The sequence below is a fragment of the Neomonachus schauinslandi genome, chromosome 3, assembly GCF_002201575.2.
Source record: "Neomonachus schauinslandi chromosome 3, ASM220157v2, whole genome shotgun sequence".
Taxonomy (NCBI): Eukaryota; Metazoa; Chordata; class Mammalia; order Carnivora; family Phocidae; genus Neomonachus; species Neomonachus schauinslandi.
In genome coordinates, this window is record NC_058405.1 from 114,615,772 (window position 1) to 114,639,411 (window position 23,640).

Sequence of the window (23,640 nt, forward strand, 5' to 3'; positions counted from 1 at the left end):
GCCAAACTATGGAAAGAGCCAAGATGTCCATCGACAGATGAATGGATAAAGAAGATGTGGTATATATATATATATATATATATATATATATACACAATGGAATATTATGCAGCCATCAAAAGAAATGAAATCTTGCCATTTGCAATGATGTGGATGGAACTGGAGGGTATTATGTTGAACAAAATAAGTCAATCAGAGAAAGACATGTATCATATGATCTCACTGATATGAGGAATTCTTAATCTCAGGAAACAAACTGAGGGTTGTTGGGGTGGTAGGGGGTGGGAGGGATGGGGTGGCTGGGTGATAGATATTGGGGAGGGTATGTGCTATGGTGAGCGCTGTGAATTGTGTAAAACTGTTGAATCACAGACTTGTACCTCTGAAACAAATAATACATTATATGATAAAAAAAAAAGAAGCTAGTAGGAAGGGAGAAATGAAGGGGGGGAAATCATTGGGGGAGACAAACCATGAGAGACTATGGACTCTGAGAAACAAACTGAGGGTTCTAGAGGGGAGGGGGGTGGGGGGATGGGTTAGCCTGGTGATGGGTATTAAAGAGGGCACATACTGAATGGAGCACTGGGTGTTATACACAAACAATGAATCATGGAACACTACATCAAAAACTAATGATGCAATGTATGGTGATTAACATAACATTAAAAAAAAAAAAAGATGTGGAAATTCCTATTACGCAAAGCTGAAGTCTCTTCTTGCTCCCATGGTATGGGAACATCCCACAAATCTGCTAACTTGAATCCCTGAGCTGGCAGGAGGCTGTCAAGTTGTTTCAACAAGAATGACCAACAGGACAAATCTTAAAGATGGACAAAGTGGCTACCTTGGGGTAGAACAATATGCCTCGGGGCGCCTGGGTGGCTCAGTCGTTAAGCGTCTGCCTTCAGCTCAGGTCATGATCCCAGGGTCCTGGGATCGAGCCCCGCATCAGGCTCCCTGCTCTGTGGGAAGCCTGCTTCTCCCTCTCCCACTCACCCTACTTGTGTGCTCTCTCTCTCTCTGTCAAATAAATAAATAAAATCTTAAAAAAAAAAAAAAAGAACAATATGCCTCAAACACATGCAGGCAAACAAATACAATAGTTGTTTTGTGCCCCATTGATACGTAAATTAGAAATTCATATTTTGAGGAAGAAGATGGGGTCTGGGCAGCCAAAGTACAAGAGAAATAGAATCCATTTAAACAATCATTCCTTTGCTCTGTTCACCATCTCTGGTTGAAGAGCATTTTGTAAATTTTTAAAGAGTAAAGGGTAGCAGTGAATGTCACAATACAAGTTGACTGTTACCATGGGTCATAATCTGTTTGAACCTGTGTATATAGTTTGGATAAGTCAACGGTACAGAGCCAAATGGGCCCATCTGCTTCCTTTAAAATCTTATCAAGTTATTCACTTCAGCACTTTTATGAGCTATCATCGTCTCTTGCAGATACTCTGCATAATTGGTGATTTCTGATTGCCTGCCTGAAATTCTCTCTTGATGTTGGTTATAATCATTGCCTGATGGGAACATTTCATTCTCCAGCATGTGTAGTCATAATTATTTCAGATTCCCATGTAAAGTTAATCAACCCTGAAGAAGATTCCCTGGATGTCACCATGGAGGTAACATCTAACTTTTTTGCTATTTTACTTTGTTTGATCTCAGTTGAATAAGTAATCATCTTCTGTTTATGCAACTAGCCTAGCAAAATTGGACATATTATGTGAAATGTAATCTGCATCTTTGGCAGATATCTATACCTGGTTATTGGTATGTGATAAATGTCATTATCAAAGAAATGGGGTTATTCTGAATGAAAGAAATAGCACAAGGTAATGTATTTCGTTCTTTTTAAATTGTCTAAGAAGTCGAAGTTAAATGAAGTATTAGCAATAGCTACATTCCCTACTACTTTCTCAGATTTTTCTTACCTGCCGTGATGTTACCAAGTAATGTTGAACTGAAAATCTGACATTTTCTATAATAAGACAATTTCAACACTGACATAACATATAATCTCAAAGATATTTCTAGCCTCAAATACCTGCTGCTATGGCAACTTCCAAAGAATTCACTTTTCAAAATATTTGGATATACTGAGAATTCTTTAAAAATTTACTAACTTTTCCAATACACTCTGATATGAACTAGGAGTAGGAGTATTTTTATCTACCTGTTAAAAATATCCCTGTTCATTGTAAGTTTTGTCAACTTGTTTATAGAGGTTAAACTCTACGGGATGAAAAACAAATAAAGCAGTATTGTGAGAAGTAAAATACGAAATGTTGGAAAACATTACATCAACATTGAGATTATGATGCAATTAAGGCCCACATTATTCTGGATTCTAGGTTGCAAAACATGTCCAATACATGTGAACTGGTAGGATTTATATTAAGTTTTTTAAGGCAGTTTCATCCACAAGGGAGATTAGCCCTGACCTACGGCTTTTTCTCAGAAGGCATAGAGCAATTTTGGGAAGAGACAACAGGTTATAAAAATTGTAAGGAAACTATTGATCCCCATGAGCCACACTGTTGCATTTGAATGGCACTGGGCAGCATCCACTGGTGGGACAGTCCATTTTCTCTGCAGTGAGAGTCTTCTCTCTCATCTCTTTGAAGGAGACTGTGTAGGTTAGGAGAGGAGGCAGTCAGTATGATGTCATTGCCCTGCTATGGCTGTGTTTGCCTCAAACATTCACAAGATATCAAGCCCAAGAGAAGATATTCCAGAAAACTAAGTAGTCTCCATAACTTTTTAAAGAAGAGCATTTTTGTGAAGCTTTCTGCACAGTAGACAAAGCTTGCTGTACTTAAGTATATCAATCAGATGAAAAAAATTCACTGTGGGGAAACTTTCCCCTTCTGAGGAAAACTTAATGGCAATCTGCTAAATACTATCTTGATGTCCTTTCTTTTTAAGTTTCTAAACCCAATAATAAATCCAAATCAGATATAATAGTTTGCCTTGATATTTAAAAAATAGAAAGAGTTTATATGATTTATCTATAAATCTATAAAGTCATTATGGGGTTGCTGGTGATGGACATTGGGGTGGGCATGTGCTATGGTGAGCACTGTGAATTGTGTAAGACTGTTGAATCACAGACCTGTACCCCTGAAACAAATAATACATTATATGTTAATAAAAAAATAAAAAAATAAAAAATAGTCATTATAAAAAGACATGGGCTTTAAGAAGAATTGCTTTATAGACAGACTCTCATTGATTTTTCTTCCAAAGTTCAGACAATGTTATTCAGTATCTGTGAATTGTTACTGTCCTAGAACTGAAATTGAATTGAGTTGAAACAGAACTGAAAAAGTCTTTGAAATGTTCCAGTTTTAACACTGTTTAACAACTTTGTCTTCATGGAAAGACTGGCCACTTGGCATATTCACATTCCCATTATGCTGATAGCCGGTATAAACCCGAAAACAAAAGCAAAAACTGCAAAACCCACAAGGGAGCTCAGATACAGAAGGCAGGTTCTAGTCTCAGCTCCTTCACTCCGCACACTCTAAGTCTAGGTGAAGCTCCTAGATCACCTCCTAGAATCAGAGCTTCATGGCACCACATAACTTACTGTTACAAGGGACGCAAGACCTCATCTGCTCCAATGCTTTCCCATTAGAGACTGGAAAATTGATGCTGAGAGTTGATAAGGAACTTGCCTGAGATCACACGTTTACTTTAAAGAAGGGCTGGGACTAGAAGCCCAGTCTCCAGGGCCTGCTCTTCTCATCCATAAAATAAAGAGGTGGCTTGGATGTACTTGAAGGTTTGCTTTATTCTATTATATTGTTTCTGTGCACGTTCAGCACTGGAAGAGACCACAGGAGGTGGATAACATGGAACCCCTGCTCTACCTCCTACTTCTACCTAAGGGGAGGGGGGAGGAAAATGCAAATGCAAAGTGCACATTATGTACTGGCAACTCCTTTTGTAACCCACTACTGCTGTAGTCAATGCCCAGCAGGCTTCTCCTGAATATTCATGAGAGATTAACTCATGAAAATATAACCCCAGCTTCCCAGGAACAGTAGCCTGAAAAGCCCTCATTAAAATTGCATTTCTGTTTATGCAAATGGCTGGTTTTGCTTCAAAAATTGGCCCATCAATGCAGGGTATGAGTTTGCACCATGGCTAAATGATGGATCATAGATAAGGGAACAAACTTCAGCTTTCAAACTGCTTTGGCCAGAGTCGGAAGTTACAGGACAATAATGGTACAGAGCAATAGTTGCCTCCCTCCTTGCACTATGTCCATTCTACCCTTTTTGGTAATAAAATCCTTGATTTTTAAATAGGCAGATAACCTCAGAATATAGACTACAGTTTTCTATCTTCCTTGCAGCTAGGTATAGCCATACGATCAACTTATAGCTAGACTTTGTAGAGTTTCTCAACATTTCTGCCATCGACAATTTAGATCAGATAATTCACTGTTGTGGTCACTGTGTTGGGCAGTGGGCAACGTTTAGCAGCATCTCTGGCCCCTACCTACCAGATACCAATACCCCCAACCTTCACTCTATCCAGGTCGTGACAACCAAAAACGTCTTGAGACGCCAAAATTGTCCCCAGCTGAGAACCAGGAAAATGCAAATGAAAAGGAATCTAAGTGATAACATCCTGTTCTCTTCCTAGCAAGTATCTTCAAATGGTTCATTCTTTGCTCCTTCCTCTTTCCTGCTGTGATGGCTAGAACTTGAGCAGCTATTCTGGAAAAAATATGAGGAATCACATTGTTAAAAACAGAAGGACAACAAGATAGGAGGAGAGAGCATCTCTTAGATCCGTGGAACTACCTAATAGCCTAGGGTCTGCACATCTCTGGACATGTTACTTAAGAACAGCATACATTTCTATCTCCTTTACTTCATTGCTATGTTGGATCCACTAAAGACACAATTCCCATACCTTACCTTCAATTATTTTCTGTAATAGAGTAATCTAAAGACGGAAATATTTATGTTCATAATTCAGAAACAATCGGTTTGTCATTAAGGAATCTAAATTTAATGCCGCCTCTTTCCCTCACAGAATTTTTGATAAGTAAACTATGAGGTTCACAGATGTAGATCAGTGATCCTCAAACATGGCTACCTATTAGAGTCACCTGGAGAGGTTTTAAAAATCTAACTCCCGGGCTGCGTCTCAGACAACTTCTAGCAGAACCTTAGGGAGCAGGACCCAGACATCAGTATTTTACAAGCTCTTTGGGTAATTCCAAGGAGCAGCCAAGTTTGAGAACCACTCATACAGAGCATTTTTTGAGTTCTGTTTGTAATTAATTAAACGTGGTTGCTCTTATTTGCCTTGGAAAGGTAAGGCATGTGTTATGCTCTCCACAGGAGGCATTCTTTTGGCAAAATATTATGTTTCCACTCCTGGATATACTCATGTTCAGGGTGCAAATGGCAAGAGGGAATCAGATATAATTTTGTACCAGTCAGCAAAATCTGGCTAGAGAAATATTTTGGTATCTCGTATTGCAGAAAATAATTGAGGTCCTTAAAGGTAAGCTCCATTCCCCCATCCCCTCAACGCGCGCGTGCGTGCGCGCACACATACACACACACACACACACACACACACACTTAATGTAATCAGTAAAGACAAATGGATGAGTTGGGAGAAGCCAGTTTTGCTCTAATCTTTAAAAAGTAAATGCAGAGGGCGCCTGGGTGGCTCAGTTGGTTAAGCGACTGCCTTCGGCTCAGGTCATGATCCTGGAGTCCCGGGATCGAGTCCCGCATCGGGCTCCCTGCTCGGCAGGGAGTTTGCTTCTCCCTCTGACCCTCCTCCCTCTCATGTTCTCTGTCTCTCATTCTCTCTGTCTCAAATAAATAAATAAAATCTTTTAAAAAAATAAAAATAAAAATAAATAAAAAGTAAATGCAGAAAGTATGAAAATAGAGTGAAGCCCCCTATAGGTGGGTGTGGGGCTGCCATTGAGTTTAAATGTATTTTGAGACCAAACTAGACTCTTTAATTTCTACCAGAAGAATAAGCAAAACAACTCAAAATGGGGGTCTGGAACTGGAATAAGAAGAGTCTTTAACACCATCAACCACCCCGTATCCCAGGGATGAGCACCTTGACCAGGAGAGCAAGGACAATTGATACTGTTATTTCCTTTTTGCCCATTATCTTTAATGAATAAGCCCTATTTATTTTCCAGTGTTTACTGTTAAAGGGCTCTTAATTAAGTCACAATATATGAGGGATCTAAGAATTACAATAGACCGGGGTGCCTGGGTGGCTCAGTCGTTAAGCGTCTGCCTTCGGCTCAAGTCATGATCCCAGGGTCCTGGGATCGAGCCCTGCATTGGGCTCCCTGCTCCGTAGGAAGCCTGCTTCTCCCTCTCCCACTCCCCCTGCTTGTGTTCCCTCTCTCACTGTGCCTCTCTCTGTCAAATAAATAAATAAAATCTTTAAAAAAAATAACAGAGTTTATCCAAAACTAGTAACAATAATAGCTAATGTTCATTTTACACTTGCCAAAGGCAAGCACTGTCCATGGCACTTTACATGTCTTTTTATTACCTTCATTTTATTTTTTTTTTTTCAAGATTTTTTCAAGAGGGAGAAGCAGGCTCCCCACGGAGCAAGGGGCCCGATGCAGAGCTCAATGCGGAGCTTGATCCCAGGACCCTGGGATCATGACCTGAGCTGAAGGCAGCCACTTAACCGACTGAGCCACCCAGGTGCCCCATTCTCATTTTATAAGCAAAGAGGTTTAAGTAACTTGCTTAAGGTCATGCAATGCAGGGGCTCCTGGGTGGCTCAGTTGGTTAAGCGGCCAACTCTTGATTTTCACTCAGGTCATGATCTCAGGGTCCTGGGAACAAGATCCCCATTGGGCTCTGTGCTCAGCATGGAGTCTGCTTCAGGATTCTCTCTCCTTCTGCCCCTCCCCCCACTCACTTGCTCTCTCTCTTTCTCTCTCTCTAAAATAAATAAACAAATCTTAAAAAAAAAAAAAAAAAAAAGGTCATGCAATGCAGCCAGCAAGTTATGGATGCAGGATTCAAACTCACATACTCTGTATTCAGTTCTGCTCTGCAAGTACTTTTCAGATCCAGCTTGGTAGAGTGAAAAAGACTGGTGACCAACGTTTGTATTATCATGCTAGGGCCGTGGTCATAGAGTCGGCCCCATGCCCATCAGCTGGCCAGCACCTGCAGCAGGGTGATCCTACAAGGATCGAACCTTGTCTTGTTTTGTTTGGTTTTGACAATTGGCTTGGTGGGGACCGTAGAAGTTAACCTCTTAAGAGGGTCAAAAACTGGAGGCGATAGATGCCTACAGAGATTGCAAGAAGGGTTCTCTGCATATCAAAGCCATATATTTCTAGGTAGCCTCAATCTGGGCCCCCTTTTACCTGGCTCACAGAGAACTGGGACTTCCTGATAATTGATAAGTCCAAGGTAAGCAAATAACAGATATTTATAGCTCATTTAATGCGTTTCCTTCAACGTCTGCTACTTGCTGGGGAGATTGGGAAATGCAAAGGGGGTGCACAGACTTGGCACCAGATTGTAGATTGGACAAAACAGCTTTAAAGTTTCCTTTGAGCCCAGAGTCTTGTAAGCCTAAAGGAAATGGAGAATGAGGGTAATAATGCAATAAATTCTGGGCATGACACGGAAAAAACAACAAAAACAACCCCATGACACTTTTACATGCAATACTTAGGAAATGGGGTGGGTATGTTTCTATGGTCCATGCTCCTCCAGCACTCTGTCAGTGTTTGTGAGCCGTCAAAGCTCATGACGAAATGACAGAAAGCTCACGCACTTCGGCACTATTTTCCTGAGCTTACTGCCTACTGATTTAAACACATGTTCCAAAAGTGCTAAATGAAATCCTATTCCCAAATTATGAAACTAAATATTTTCCTTAGACATATCTCACATTGCTCTGTATGCCATGGAAATTTCCCATGACCCCTGGAGTCACCTCCATTTATTTGTTCCCATACACACTTCTTCTGGGAGGTAAGACAATCCAGTTGAAGGCTAACATATAAGTATCCGGTAGCATGTCCAACAAAGCTGTTATTTTATCAGGAAGAAGTGAAAGCTCATTTCAGAAACCAAAGCTTCTCAGGAATGGAGTAAATGGTTTGGTAGACATGACTTGAAGACTATCAGAAAATTAAGAGTATTGTTTAGTTAGGAGATAGGAGCTAACTAATGTTTCTAAAATGCCTGAGTTTTAGATCAAGAATGTCAGCAACTTGATGTATTCAAGATGGAGAACTCAATTAAAAAAAAAATTGCCACCTACACAGAGTTTTTACTGTAAGAACAAGGAATGGGTTTAAGCTATTATATTAACAGGGATTTGAAGATATACCAAGGAAGGAGATTGCATTTCAAGCAGTTAAATTTGGTTTAATTGTTGATTGCTTGTCAGAGGCAGAGGCAGAAAATTAATTAAAGTCAATACTCAGTAGACTTAGTTGCTATTAAGTAGCATTTGGAATCTGATTTAATTTACCAAGTGACTGATGGAAAGAACAACAGTCCAATTTTTCAAATCAAGCAAAATTTATTATTTAACTCGTTGATAAATGTTTAGATCTAAATGAGCAGAGAACATGAACAGGCACAATTGGTAAAACTAATTTAAAATCCACAAAGACCCACAGTAATTATCAGAGCAAGTGACAATGGTAAATATTTCAGTGACATAACAGCAAGGGGTTATTTTCCTGACTACACCCAGTTCAAGCTATTCTGATCATTTAAATTCATCCTGTCTCCTCAAAGTATCCAGCCTTCTTTTCTTTTCCCTTTCATTTACTTTTTTTCTTCCTTTCTTTCTTTTACCTTGAGAAATAAAGGAATTATTTCATCTCCAGGCTAGAGCAAAGAAACCAGATTGAGGGAAATGCTAATAATTATAACAACTTACTTAGTCTTGGGGGAGTGGGGGCTGTTGAACAGGGGATAGAAAACATTTAAAAATACTAGTTCATATGTTTTCATCCTTCTTAAATTCTTATTTGCACATAACAGGTTGGCTGACAAAACTATCTGTCTTCAAGACTCTCTAAATGTCCACATCCAAATGTCTGACATTATTCTTCTAATGTTTTATGTGCTGAATTTTACTATTCCAAATGTACTTCATCTCTGTCTTTTTATTTCTGCAACTATTGCTCTGAGTATCTGCCATGAGAAAAACAACAAAGAATACATAGGTGTTCTGAATTTCAACACCAAATTTTCTATTTAATTTGAGTGCAGTTAGTGATGAGCAAAACATGTATGCAATTCCTATTTTTATGACTTTTGGTCTTGAGAATATGCTATAATTTTTATTTTACTTTACATGATGAAATTATACACATTCAGTGTTGAGTTTTCTTTAATATATTTGCTTCTGTATTATTAGATGACATGGATTTCTTGAATATTGCTTGTTGAAATACTGACCTATAGGAATGTAGGTGCCATATATTATTCCCTCCAGTTTATAAATTCATCTCTCTTTACTATTTATCTCCATTATTAACCATCGTTAGATATGTTGGAAATCTTTCATTTTGTACATACAAAGCCACTCACCACCCTTCTACACCTTATTCTCTGCCCGTTGGCAGAGGCTGGTCTATTTGGACTACATCATCGGGCTCCCTTGCCCTCTGTCCATCATCTATTGGGTTTGAATGCTGGCAGGAGACCAGCAAGCCAAAAAAAAAAAAAAGTTGAGATGTTTGTTTCCCTTTGGATGTGCCATTCATTCTTCATCAGGACCTGGACTGAGAGAAAATCAGCCTGGTGTATTTTCATTCATTTGAATACTTGTAAAATATATGATGGTTAACATTTATCTATTCCATGCATCTGTCTACAAAGGATTTGGTGTATTTTAAAATAATGCATCAAATAGACAAGATAAAATGAAATGAATATTGTTCAGATAAAATGAGGCAAAGGAAAAATAAGGGGCAAGGAGTTCATTGGATTAGGAGCTCTATTAGCATATAAAACGGAAACCATGAAATCCTACGCGTGTGCTAAACTTGTCTGTGAACTTAACTAGTAGCCAAAGCAAAAGAGAAAAAAAAGTTGTAAAAGAAGGTTACAGAAGTACAACATTCTTCATATCTAGAACAGAGAAAATTCCATTAAGGAAAAGAAGAAACTGTAATGCCGTAAATGGCATCTTTACCCACATTCTCAATGACCTCATCTATCAGATGAAAATACGTTTTTGTAATACCTTATTCCCCAAAGCATCAAAATGTTACTGTCTGACCTCTACGATTTGTGCTAAGAAAAATCCGTATATAATGTACTAACCAAGTCATGTTTTCAATTTTAGGGGGAAGGAGGGCAGGAGTGGATGGTTAGGGAAGCTAACTTTTGATGAACTCCAACTTTTAATGATGAGCAAGTTTGGAGTAATATGATATGTGTCCATTTTTTGTTTAAAAATATGCTCAAGATAATCAAAAATTTGTTGGCCAATATCAAAATGATCAGGTATCAAGATAAACAAAGACAGGATGAAGACATATTGCATTAAAACTATTTAATTTAATCAACCCAACATTAAAATGATCATAGATAGGCAAAATTGTGGTGTGGGACTGGCATATAGATAATGAATTAAGAAAACTTAAAAATCATTTTTCCCTTAAAAAATTTGCAATTATTACCACAGCCCACAGCTAATCTGGACAGATGTTAACACTCCTAGAATACAAACCTGTACTCGCCATCTTCATAATAGAGGCATACAATGCTTTACAATGTAACACTAACTGTTTGGCCCCACCACAGTTTAGCGACACAGACACTGTTGTCCTTATTTTACAGATTAAGAGAATGAGGTGCAAAAAAGTGAGGAGATAGTATATTGAGGAGCTCAAAGTAGAATCCAGGAAGTCTGCCCTCTTCCATCCAGAATCCATTTACAACATCATGGCCTATGGCTCCATGCTTAAGGAAATTAGGGGAAGAAAATCTGGGTGTGGAAAAACAATGTGGAAAGAAAAGAACTGAGTTTATAAATTCTAGCAATCAAAGTTTAGGAAGAACTCTAGAAACCATTTAGTCAAAAACAAGGTGGGAGGGAACTATTTAGCCCAGCCCCACGTTTTTCTATAGAAGCCCCCAATAGCTGAGACTCAAAATGGCTTCCCGTCATTCCATTTCCACTGATTTGTAACACTCGTCTCTAAGGAATACTACACCAAGTGAAAGAATCCTTCAATTAATTATATATAAAGCTTTGAATAACCAAGCTGGTAACATTGAATATAATTTGACAACACACTATCTTTTTCATTAAAAGTAATCACAATTCCTTCCCCTCCTGGGTCCTGAACTCAAGTGGCAAAGTTCCCCTTAAGCCACAGTTCCCAAACTGCACTGAGATGCCCCAGAGTCGCACAGGGAACTTGCAGGGGCTACATGGGGTATTCTAAATTTTGGAGGGAAACACGGTAATAATTAACATCTGTCAACACTATGAAAACTACTAGTTTGAGGTAGTTCATAATTTAAACATTAGATCATGTTATACTTCTTTCAATGATAGCTTATTATTATAAAGCTGAGTTTTTGGCAGTTGCTATAATAAAAAGTGAATGTGGTGCCATAATCGATGGGAATCCAAAATGAGGGTTGCAGTGATTCTAAGATTCGAGAAGCTGTGCAGTGCCCAGCAGGTGCACACATCACATTAGCAAAAATCGTGGCTACATAAGAATGAACTAAAATATCTTTTCTTTCACTGCACTTGCATTCTTTCTCAAAATGGCTAGTAAGTTGTTAAGACATAAAATTAATTAGTTTTGACTCAGCTATTTAAATAAAGGAGACCATTAGATTTTTCTTGTGGCCTTGGGGTAATTTAAGAAATATGATGAAATAGTAAGGTCACTGTGGACCAGGAATGTTTGAGAATCTTTGTCCTAATGGGTAAGAATGTGGACTCCATAGAGTCCACATTAGAATCACAGCTTTGCTACATATCAGCGGTGCCGCTGTGAACTTAACCTCCATTCTCCACCTGTAAAATGGAGACTACAATGGGACATACCTCAATAGGGTTATTGTGTGCATTGTAAGTCAAGTTATGTAAGGAAGGGAGAGGAGAGCCAGGTGCAGAGTGCGTGTTCCCTCTGTAAGTATTACCCATTATGTTTAGATGATAAACCTTAACCAAGGGCAGTGTGGTGCAGGGCACCTGCTGCTCCATGGGCCAAATGCAGATGCCATGAGGTTAGGGACCTGTGCATGAGGAGCCCCTGAGCTAGGGATTTTTCTTCCCTCATTCTTTTTCTGCTTCATATAAGAGGAAACGTGCCAGAAATTTTAGGAGAAATCTCAACTAGTATTGAGTGCTCTCTCGGTCACAATTCCAGAAAACGTAAGAACCTTGGTGTCCCACACATACTACCAGGAGCTCTTTATGTGCCCCTTAGCTTCATAAACAACTGAAATCACTTCAAACCCTGAAGCTAGCATGGCAGAGTGAGTGCCTCCACTGGTCATTCCTTAGAGGAAACAAACTTTAGAACAGTTACCTATTCCCACATTCAAAAGTTAACCTTAGCTTTCTTCTCTTGGGATCTTTAAAGTTACTCACAGCTATATTTTGGAAAGGTCACATTTCTTAAGTTATTTGTCTGATTTCTCCCTGTAATTATTAGTTTCTGGAGGAGAGGTTGATTTTAATTTCCTTTAAAAGTTTCTCTGGTCCTAACAATTATTGTGTATCTGTTCTTTGCCCAGAACGTAGCATCAGGGCTTTTTGGCAACCAAAATTTCTGTCTCGAACACTACACAAAATAAGGAAAGATACATTCTGTTTAGGAATATGTAAATTAGGGTGAAATAGGCGATGGGGATGAAGAGTACACTTGTCACAATGAGAACTGGGTAACGTCTAGAGTTGTTGAATCACTGTATTGAACACCTGGAATTAATAAAACACTGTATGTTAACTACACCAAATTAAAACAAAAAACTTTACAAGATGAATATGCAAATTAATTATGGTAATTCATATGGTAAATCATGGTTTTAGAGATTTTTTCAATGACACTCTAAGACATAATACAATGATAAGTAAAAGGCAGAATACAAAACTGCATAGCAATATGATACTAGTTTTATAAAAACAGAAATTAAATGTATTTGTATACATGCATAGGAAAGTGTTTGAAAGGAAATGTGGCAAATATTTTAATTATATCTGGTGGGAGATACTCACGAACTTCTTTTTTTCTTACATTTTGGTTTGGATATAATTATTTTGACAGAAGGAAACAGAATCTACCACTAGTATGGCTTAAATAATAATATTTTATCATCACAGATATTTGGAGATGTGTGAGTCAAGTAGTTGGTTGAGTAGCTCAATAATATAAGCACTCAAATCAATATTTCTGAGTTTTCTTGGCCTGTCTCTCATAAGGCAAGGTGGCTGCAGCAGCCCCAAGCATCATATTATTACATGACAATGTTCAAAACAGGAAAGAAGGAACAAGCAGCCCTTGTGATCAGCCCTCTCTTCATCGGGGAAGAAAATATTTCCCAAAAGCCTCTCACCCCTATTTCACATTGGCCCAAACCAGGTCATATGTCCTTCTGTGGACATAAAATTACCACATGTGACACAGATCAATTATGATCCATCCTAGGGTGCTTAGGCACATAGCCACTGGGAGAAAACCAAGGCTGCTCACCAAAGAGGAAGAAGAGAACTGCCACAGGATGAGCAATGAACAGTATACCCCACATTCTTTGATATACTTCCCAAATAGACTATCATGGTCAAGTGTTTTATCCAAAAATTTTTTTAATATACAAATATATTTATACATCTGTTATTAAATATTAAATATATAATAGTTTAATATATAGTAGTATAATAAATAATAAATATATAATTAAATAAACAAAAATTAAAATACATAATAAATAATAATATAATATAAAATTAAATGTATAAATATGTGAATATATAAATAAAGCAAAAGGCAAGAAATATTAACTCCAGTTCTAAAACAACTGATTATAGATTATGAGAAATAGGACAGGAAAATATGAATATTGTTCATCTTCTACAGGTACATCTGGCAGTGTAGTAGTGGAAAATTCTGCAATTCTATGCAGGGCACTCACCTAATATCTGTGATCAAACTGCTTCTTATAAAAAACTGCAACAGCTTGAGCATCTCAAGGCTTGACAAAAGCTGGCCCCCAAATAAAAAATACTCTCAAAAATTCTGAAGGAAAGTGCTGCTTTCCAAATACTAACATGACAGGAGGAAGATTTCTCAGGCGCAGTAGACTGTTGTCTGAAGAGATCAGCTCACTGGGCTGCTGAAGCCAAAAAGATTAGCAAAGTGCTGGGTATCATCAGAAAACATTGTAACTCCCTTGTAAAATGACTGAATGCCTTGGAATAGAATAGTGCAAGGAGCTCCAGTCAACCGACCTTGGAAATACACAATGGATACAGAGGTAACTGACAAAAAAGAGTTGGGATCATTAATAAGGTGCACAGCAGTTTAGAAATTTGTTTCTACAGGGCGCCTGGGTGGCTCAGTTGGTTAAGCGACAGCCTTCGGCTCAGGTCATGATCCTGGAGTCCCGGGATCGAGTCCCACATTGGGCTCCCTGCTCAGCGGGGGGTCTGCTTCTCCCTCTGACCCTCTCCCCTCTCGTGCTCTCTGTCTCTCATTCTCTCTCTCAAATAAATAAATAAAATCTTTAAAAAAAAAAAAAAAAGAAATTTGTTTCTACAAAAATGGTGGACCAAAAGGGAGACAATACCCAAATTTCAGGATTCTAGAACAATAGGCAGCCCTTGAATTAGCCATGACTTACAACTTTTAAGTACCACCTGAGAGGCAGGCTAGCATGATGGCCTCCATGACCAGAAAAGGAGCCAGTCCCAGAGATGCCGCTAAAACCACCAGATGACTCTGAAAAGCAAAGGTGGAAGTTGGAAGAGAAACCACAGTCAATGATAAAATGCACTTAAGGCAGATATTGTTGGGAGGGGAGAATGTCAAAATGGAAAGAAATTGTAAATACAAAACTAGAAGAGACAAATGATGTAGTCAGAAGAAAAGTAGGACCATGTGAAAATCTGACAGACATTACTCTTCTAGTTCATAGCTTTCATTAAGACATAGGTTCCTGGCCTTCCTCCTGCACTCCAGAGCATTTTGAAGGCACTTCCCAGCAGCAGCTGTACCCCAGGAGGGAGGATTCAGATCATCTGAATGAATGGATGGTGCACGACTGGGGGTGGCTTGAATCATATTCTTCATTTTGGTTTCTGCATTTTAAAAACAACCTTTCATGGGTTCCCTATTATTTGTTCATTTAACAGGTAAGACCTATCCTGTTTCAGTGACTCTTCAGTGTTATAAGTCTAGTGCAACAATAAATCAAAGTTGCTGTTCAGGAACAGAGTCGGGGCGGAAGAATCCAATCAGGCCCAATGAGGCACTTGCTCCGTCCGTTGAGTCTTCATGCGGCCGATGTCCAAAAACACATGGGGTCTTAGTAGAGTTCTGTCCTGGCCTCTTCGTCACCAGAGCTAAACATAGGGATGGCATTTAATGTTTACCATAAGAAAGTCTACTCTTCTACAAGCTCTGTCATTCATACAATAATTTATTTATTATATTTATTTGTTCTCTATGAACAAAGCAGCACCCCATTTGATTTAATGGACGTAAAATGAAAAAGGAAGAACATGTTTTTGTCCTGCAGAAACTTAAAATCTAATGGGAAAGACATTTCTGTCATGCAGTTAAAGAAGGCTTAGAAGTATATCAAGGAATTCAAATCATCTTAATGATATACAGCATACGTGCATGTGAACGTTTGATTTCTTAAGAAGTTCATCATATAAGTCCATGTGTTTGGATGTGCCTAAAATATAGACTATAGCAAAGTACCTGCTCTATAAACCTATCAGGAAAATGTATAATATAATAGAATAAATGAATCAGTTTATAAACTAGGCATTTCTATACTTATTTTCATATAAAACCTCAACCAAAGTTAATCCTTTTATTCTATTTGAACATTGAAGCATAAAAGCAATAAAATTAATGGCATGTGCATGATAAGGCCTCATGACTTGAGATTATTGCCAAATTGTCCCAACAGATGTTTAGTCAATTTAATAATCTTGGAGATTTTAATAATTATTTATTTGATTGATTGGACATTGTGTATGGTAACATTAAACTGGTAATATTAATTATACACTTTAATTATTTCCAGGTTATTGTAGCTTTTGTTGTTACCTGAAATACCATGAAAATTCAAGATAATAATTAAATGTGAGCTTTGATATGCTCCCCAGGGCAGGGACCTTGTGCAGCATGTGCTTACAAATGATAATAACAATTAAAGATACAAATAATGAATTATGCTAAAATCAGTTAAATCCACAATGACTTTTAAAAAATTTCTCAGGATAGGAAATTATAAAATAAGTCCTAATCATTGGGTTAATTAACCACTACTCTGATTTAAAAAGGAGGGAAGGGGAATTCGAGATAGAAGGAATAAAAAAATGTTTTCAGGGGTGCCTAGGTGGCTCAGTCAGTTAAACGTCTGACTCTTGGGCTCAGATCATGATCTCAGGGTCCTGATATCGAGCCCCCGGGACAGGCTCCACCCTCAGCGCAGAGTCTGCTTCTCTCCCTCTGCTCCTCCCTCCCCACCCCCATATCCGCCTCTCTCTCTCTTTCTCAAATAAATGGATAAAAAAATCTTTTTTAAAAAAGAAATGAGGGGCGCCTGGGTGGCTCAGTCGGTTGGGCGGCCGCCTTCGGCTCAGGTCATGATCCTGGAGTCCCTGGATCGAGTCCCGCATCGGGCTCCCTGCTCGGCGGGGAGCCTGCTTCTGCCTCCGATCCTCCCCCTCTCATGCTCTCTGTCTCATTCTCTCTCTCAAATAAATAAATAAAATCTTTAAAAAAAAAAAAAAGAAATGAAAATGTATTCAATAACAAGAATAATTAGTAAGCTAATAAGTATTTTGCTAAATAAATCTGAGATAGTATCTCATGTAGCTATATAATTATAAGTAGGGTATAGGGAAATATTCAAAGCTTGGGCTAGTGCAGTCAGATAAAATTATTTCACTACCACATTCTATTATGAAAATTTTCAAGAATACAGAAAATGTTTAAACAAAAAATTTGAAAGACTTATACAGTAAATACTAATATATTCATCATCTAAATTCTATCAAATAATATGATTTTACGCCTGAAAGACGCATGAGAAAACATTAGAGAAAAGACGAGAAATCACTCAAGATGGCAGTTAAAAAAATAAACACAATAAATAACTGTCCTTTATTAAAAAAAAGAAAATTAACCATCAGATCCCATTCAAAATAAATGTTAAAATGTCAAGAAATCAACAAGAAATACACAAGATATACGTGAAGAGAAATATTTCTATTTTACTGAGTCATATAATGGAAGGCTTGAGCAAGTAGAAGAGCATACACTTGTTCCTGGGGGAAAAAAATCACTCTCCAACATAAAGAGGCAAATTCATCCTAAAATAATGTTGAAATTATTTGTAATCTTGGTAAAAAAAATGGATTATTTTTATAAAGATATTTTTAAATTTATTAGAAAGAATAAACTCATGGAAAGTAAGGAAAAATGTAAAAAAAGAAGACTAACAAGGGGGAGAATAATATACAAAATGTTAAAATATGTTAAAAAGAGATAATGTTTAAAATGACGGTACAGGAATAGACAAGGAAATCAATGAAAGAGAATGGGAAGCCCAGAATTATATTCATGGAAAAACGTAAATTTTTATATATGTTAAAATGGATTTTCTAAACAGTTGGGAAAAGATGTACTATTCAGCAAATATTGTTGGTTCCAATGTGTAGGCATTTGAACAAAATACAATACTTGCTCCTTACATCATAACAAAATCTAGAGGGAGTAAAAGTTTAAACATGTTTTAAAAGTGTAAAACCCTGAAGAAAAAAATTAACTCTTTTTTGGTAATCTTAAACTCGGAAATACATTTCTTAGCATGACAATAAATTTGTAAATAAGCCAAAACCTAGATAAGTTGACCACTAAAATTTAATACTTATTTAACATAAAACATAAATAAAATAAAACAATGACATAATAGCCTGGATAAATATAGTTGCCACACATGTGACTCTCAAAGGGTTAAATTAAACGGAAAGTTCTTATAAATCAAAAAGAAGACAAATCATCCTGTAGGAAGTTTGACAAAGGATATAGGCCACATGGAAAAAAGTACAAGGCAGCAAAAAAAAAAAAAAAACATTGAAATTGCACAGCCTTGCTCATAAACATAATGAAATACGTTGCTTAAGTGTTTTTTTTTTTAATTTTTCTAAAAGACTTTATTTATTTATTTGAGATTGTGAGAGAGAGTGTGTGTGTGTATGAATGGGGAGAGGGGCAGAGGAAGAGGAGAGAGAGAATCCCAAGTGGACTCTCAGCAGAGCCCGGAGCCTGATGCAGGGCTGGATCTCATGCCCCTGAGATCATGACCCAAGCCAAAATCAAGAATCAGACACTAAACCAACTGAGCCACCCAGGCACCCTTTTGCTTAAGTCTTTTAAACAACTAAGTCAATCTAAATTGCACGATGTTTTGGGGCGCCTGGGTGGCTCAGTCGGTTAAGCGGCTGCCTTCGGCTCAGGTCATGATCCCAGGGTCCCCAGGATCAAGCCCCACATCGGGCTCCCTGCTCGGCGGGGAGCCTGCCTCTCGCCCTCCCTCTCCCTCTGCCTGCCTCTCTGCCTGCCTGTTCTCTCTATCTCTCTGTCAAATTAATAAATAAAATGTTTAAAATAAATAAATAAATAAATAAATAAATAAATTGCACGATGTTTAAAAATTAAGAAAATTTAAATGTCCTCATGTGGGAAACTGCCCAAAATACATGCTAAGGGAAAAAGCAAGTCATTGAACAGCATGTGTAGTATGAGATAGTTTATGCAAAAAAAAAGTACATATATCCACATATATGCATGTTTATATATGGATAGAAAATGTTTAGAAGTGCCTACACCAAACTCTTTTTCGTGTCTATGTCTCTGGAGCAGGAGGATAAAGAGTAGGGGAAAAGGTTCATGGGGACTTATATTTTTTACTTTATACAATTTCATACTTTTGAATTGTTAAAACTTAGCTCTATATTATTTTGAGATAATTTTAGATTCGTGAATTGTTTAACACTGAGCATTTGTTTTACATGATACAAGAACTTTTTAAAATTCTGAAACATTTCAATAAAAAAGGAAGAGAATACTAAATATAATTGAAAAAAAGAATCAGTTCTACACCTTCTGTAGTGAGGAGAAACTAGACATTAATATCGCAGCTGCATGTTTACTGTATCTTAATATATTTGAGTTAACTATGTAGTGACTTGTATATAATTTTCATTCCATTGGGTGGGCCCGGTCATTTTCAGCTAATAATTTTTTATCTTCATAAAGTCCTCACTTAAAGATCATGCCAGGCATTATTATAGATAGCTATCTGGAATAGGAGGACCCCACCTGCCAATTGTGGCTGAGATTCTGTTGCTCAAGAGGGGCAGAACAGAGAAGTGCCCCTACAGCATGATTCTTTCATAAGCACCATCTATGACTGGGCAGACCACACCTTCACCTTACAGCAGATATTTATTAGAGGCTATTACTGATACTCGTAAGAACTACCCTTTGCCGTGTACTTACTATGTGTCAAAGACTGCTCTAAACCCTTTATATCACTAATTTGAAACTCATTAACCACCCCATAAGATTATTATTCTCTTTATTATTTTCAGTGTGCAGATAAGGAAAGAAGTTAAAGAGGGTCAGGAACTCCCTCGAGGATACTTGTCTAGAATGGAGTTCATCTTCTGAGCCAGGACTTCATAATTCAAATGTTCACACTTTGCCGCTATGTTATACTTGGGATAGTGGAGTATCTAGTGATGGGAGTAAGAAAACAACTACTGATGTATGAAATTTTAGGATGACTAGAGAGAGCTTTGGCAAATTTGCACAGAGCCATAGCACTTTGTACATTTCTGCTCAATTTCAAAGCTTCTGTAGCCCAGGGTGGTGTTTACCAATGCCCAGTGGCTGGGAAGCGCAACAAAAGCTCCAGAGAAAAAAATTTTCTTGATAGTAAGAAAAAAATAAGATCAGTGGTCTGAACCGTGTGCTGAGTACCTGAACATCAGAACCTGCCTTGGTCTTACTCATGTTCATTGGAAAGTGCTACTGGGAATATAGAGACTTGGGAGCAGACACTATCTTGGGATGGAATGCCCTTGGATGAAATGTCAAGTTTTGAAATCTTCTAGGCCTGGGCAGAGACTGGAACTCAATATGAGTTTCAGACCCATGCAATTCTGCTGCAGGTATGAATGACACACGTTGACATGCTGCTTGAGACATGGCAGCAGATCTCTTTTGTCTGGGTCTTTGGATGCCTGGCATTTCTCTAGCTTGCCAGCACCAGTTGTGATAAGATGGGTGGGATGCCCTCTGTGGCAGCCGGTCTGTAGAGTTGGCTGCCATTCTCCAAGTTTAGGAGAGTGTGTGGGCATCACATCCTGGGGTCAACTGGGTGCAAACAGGACCAACTCTTTGATACATGGAAGTACACCCCAGGTAACACTTGGAAATATTGAAGGGGGCCATATCTAGAGGAGGTTGTCTGCTAATCTGGACTAGAGGTTATACTCTGGGGCAAATGATTCATAAGCCACGTCGTGAAATAGCATGCCCCAGATACATTTTCCATGGTGGGATTTTTGAAGGCACAAAAACTGCCCTACAGAGGATCTAAAGTGATAATTTTCCGAAGAAGACATACAGATGGCCAACAGGTATATGAAAAGGTGCTCAAAAATCACTAACTTTCAGGGAAATACAAATCAAAACCACAATGAGCTATTACCTCACACCTTTAAAATGGCAATTTTCAAAAAGACAGGAAATAAGCGTTGGCGAGGATGTGGGGACAAGGGAACCCGTGTACACTGCTGGTGTGAATGTAAATTGGTGCTGCCCCTATGGAAAACAGTATGGAAGTTCCTCAAAAAAAATAGAACTACCATATAATCCAGCAGTTCCACTTCTGGGTATTTATTCAAAGGAAACAAAACCACTAACTTAAAAAAACATATGCACTGCCATGCACTGCAGTGTTACTTATAATAGCCAAGGTATGGAAACAACCAAAGAGTCCATGGATAGATGAATGGATAAAGAAAATGTGGTATGTATACAATGGAATATTATTCATCCATAAAAAAGAAGGAAATCTTGCCATCTGTAACAACATGGATGGATCTTGAGGCTATGGTAATTGAAATAAGTCAGGCAGAGAAAGAAAAATACCATATGATCTCACTTATATGTAGACTCTTAAAAAAAAAAAAACAAATTCATAGATACAGAGAACAGATTGATGGTTGCCAGAGCAAGGGGTGGGAGGTGGGCAAAATGGGTGAAGGAAGTTAAAAGGTACAAACAGTTATAAAATAAGTAAGTCCTGAGGATGTAATATACGACAGGTGACTATAGTTAATAACACTGTGTTATACATCTGAAAGTTACTAAGAGAGTAGATAGTAAAAGCTCTCATGATAAGAAAAAGAATTGTAATTATGTGTGGTGATGGATGTTAACTAGACTCCTTGTAGTGATCATTTCACAATATATACAAACAACAAATCATGATGTTGTATACCTGAAACTAATATAATGTTATAGGTCAGCTATACCTTAATTAAAAAAAAAAAAAAACTGCTGTAGATTGGGTCACTCTCCTATAAATTTTGAAGAGAAAAATGGTATCTGATAGTCAGGAAGTGTGACTATTGACTTAGTTCCCAAAAATGAAATACGTTTCTGATTTGGCAGGAGTTCCAGAATATTGAACACAATGGAAACATCACACACAAGCAAACCTAGGTGGGATTTGACCTGAATCATGCAGACACTGGCAGATACTGAACAGTAAGTAAATAACACCCACTGCCTAGCATACAATAGGGCTTACTGGAGTTAGGGTAAAGTGGCAAGTAATTAAAACTCATCTCTGCCAATGAAGTATGAACGCCCCACAGGAAGGGTATTTTCTGGATACAGCTGGCCACATCAACCTGGAGACTGCTTTCACTAAATGATAAGCTGATATACTCCTTTCGTTCTAGCCATTTCCACTGAATCACAATCTGAAGATTTGATGTGGTGATCCCTGATTCAAAGCCTGCCCTAGCAAGCAAGTCACTAACGTGAAGACTTTCAGGACATAGGCGAACAAAGAAAACAGAGCCTCCGAAGACTCTATTTATGGCAGGATTGAGCCGGGCCCTTGTGGCCATGGACACTCACTGTAACCTGCTATGCTCCACACCTTCACAAGCATGAAGAAGTCTAGTTTGTTTTCATAGTTGGCTAATGTAGATAGCAGCCATCCCAAATATAGAAGGGATTTACTAACTTACCTCACTTCCTGGTATTACCATGTGTTGAAACTTGCAATTGACCTGGATGCTCGTTTAAGTTTTAAGGTATCTAGCCTTTTTCTTTCACCCTTCACTTCCTTGTAGCCCAGTGCTTACCATCATCCATATGACGAGATTCCACTGTGCACCGAACACCTCCTTTTGTGGCAAGTGCAGTGACAAATATGCCATCACACTGAAGGTGAAATGACCCATTGTGAAAATTCGGTCACACATGGGGTATCTACATCATAAACACATGGCAAGACCTGGACATTCTTTTTAGAAAACACTGTTTCTTTTCTTTTTGGCTTGTGTAAGTCTTTCATAAAGCCTTGATTGCTTTCTGCCCTTGCCTTCCTCTCCACAGTGTCACATTTAGGGAGACATCCCCCAACTTGGAATTGTCAAGCATTACCGTATTTCCTTCAAGTTTATCAGGGCTTCTATTATCCTGGCCTGTGTCAACCCTATTAAGCGGTCTCATCTTCTCCTATTTTCTACACCCCCCACCCAGAGTCTCTCCCTCTTCTACCCCACAGCATTCTCTTCTCCTTGCCATCTATCTTGTGATCTTGAGTCTCCAAGCCCCTATCACATACTGTCATGGGAGTCCACGCTCCCAGGTTCCAGCTCCATGCAGCGACCCCGAGGGACTTACCTTCTTTTTTTATTCCGTTTTCTCATGAAAATTCGACTTCTATCCTTTCTCAGTGGTAGGAGAAGCGAAGTGCTCAGAGGTGGGGAAAGATATGAACACTAGTCGGGCTAATAATTGTTATCCTATGATACTCATTTGGGATTGTAGGTGTTCTTTTGTTGATAATGTTGTGGAGGGTTTTTTGTTCATTTAGGTTTGGGCCACAGTATGAAGGCTACTTTGCAACAATTATTCATTTCTAGATTTTCTCAGAATATTTGCCTTTTTATCAGCCTATGCTAAATTTTTAGGAACTATTTCATACCATAAGAGTACAAGATATTGTATTTCTTTTGTCCTATATAAATGTTTTCTCACTAGTTTTGCTTCTGAGTTGTTTTGCTTTAGAAAAAGAGTTGTAATCCTGTCCCCTTTGGAAATACCTCTTCC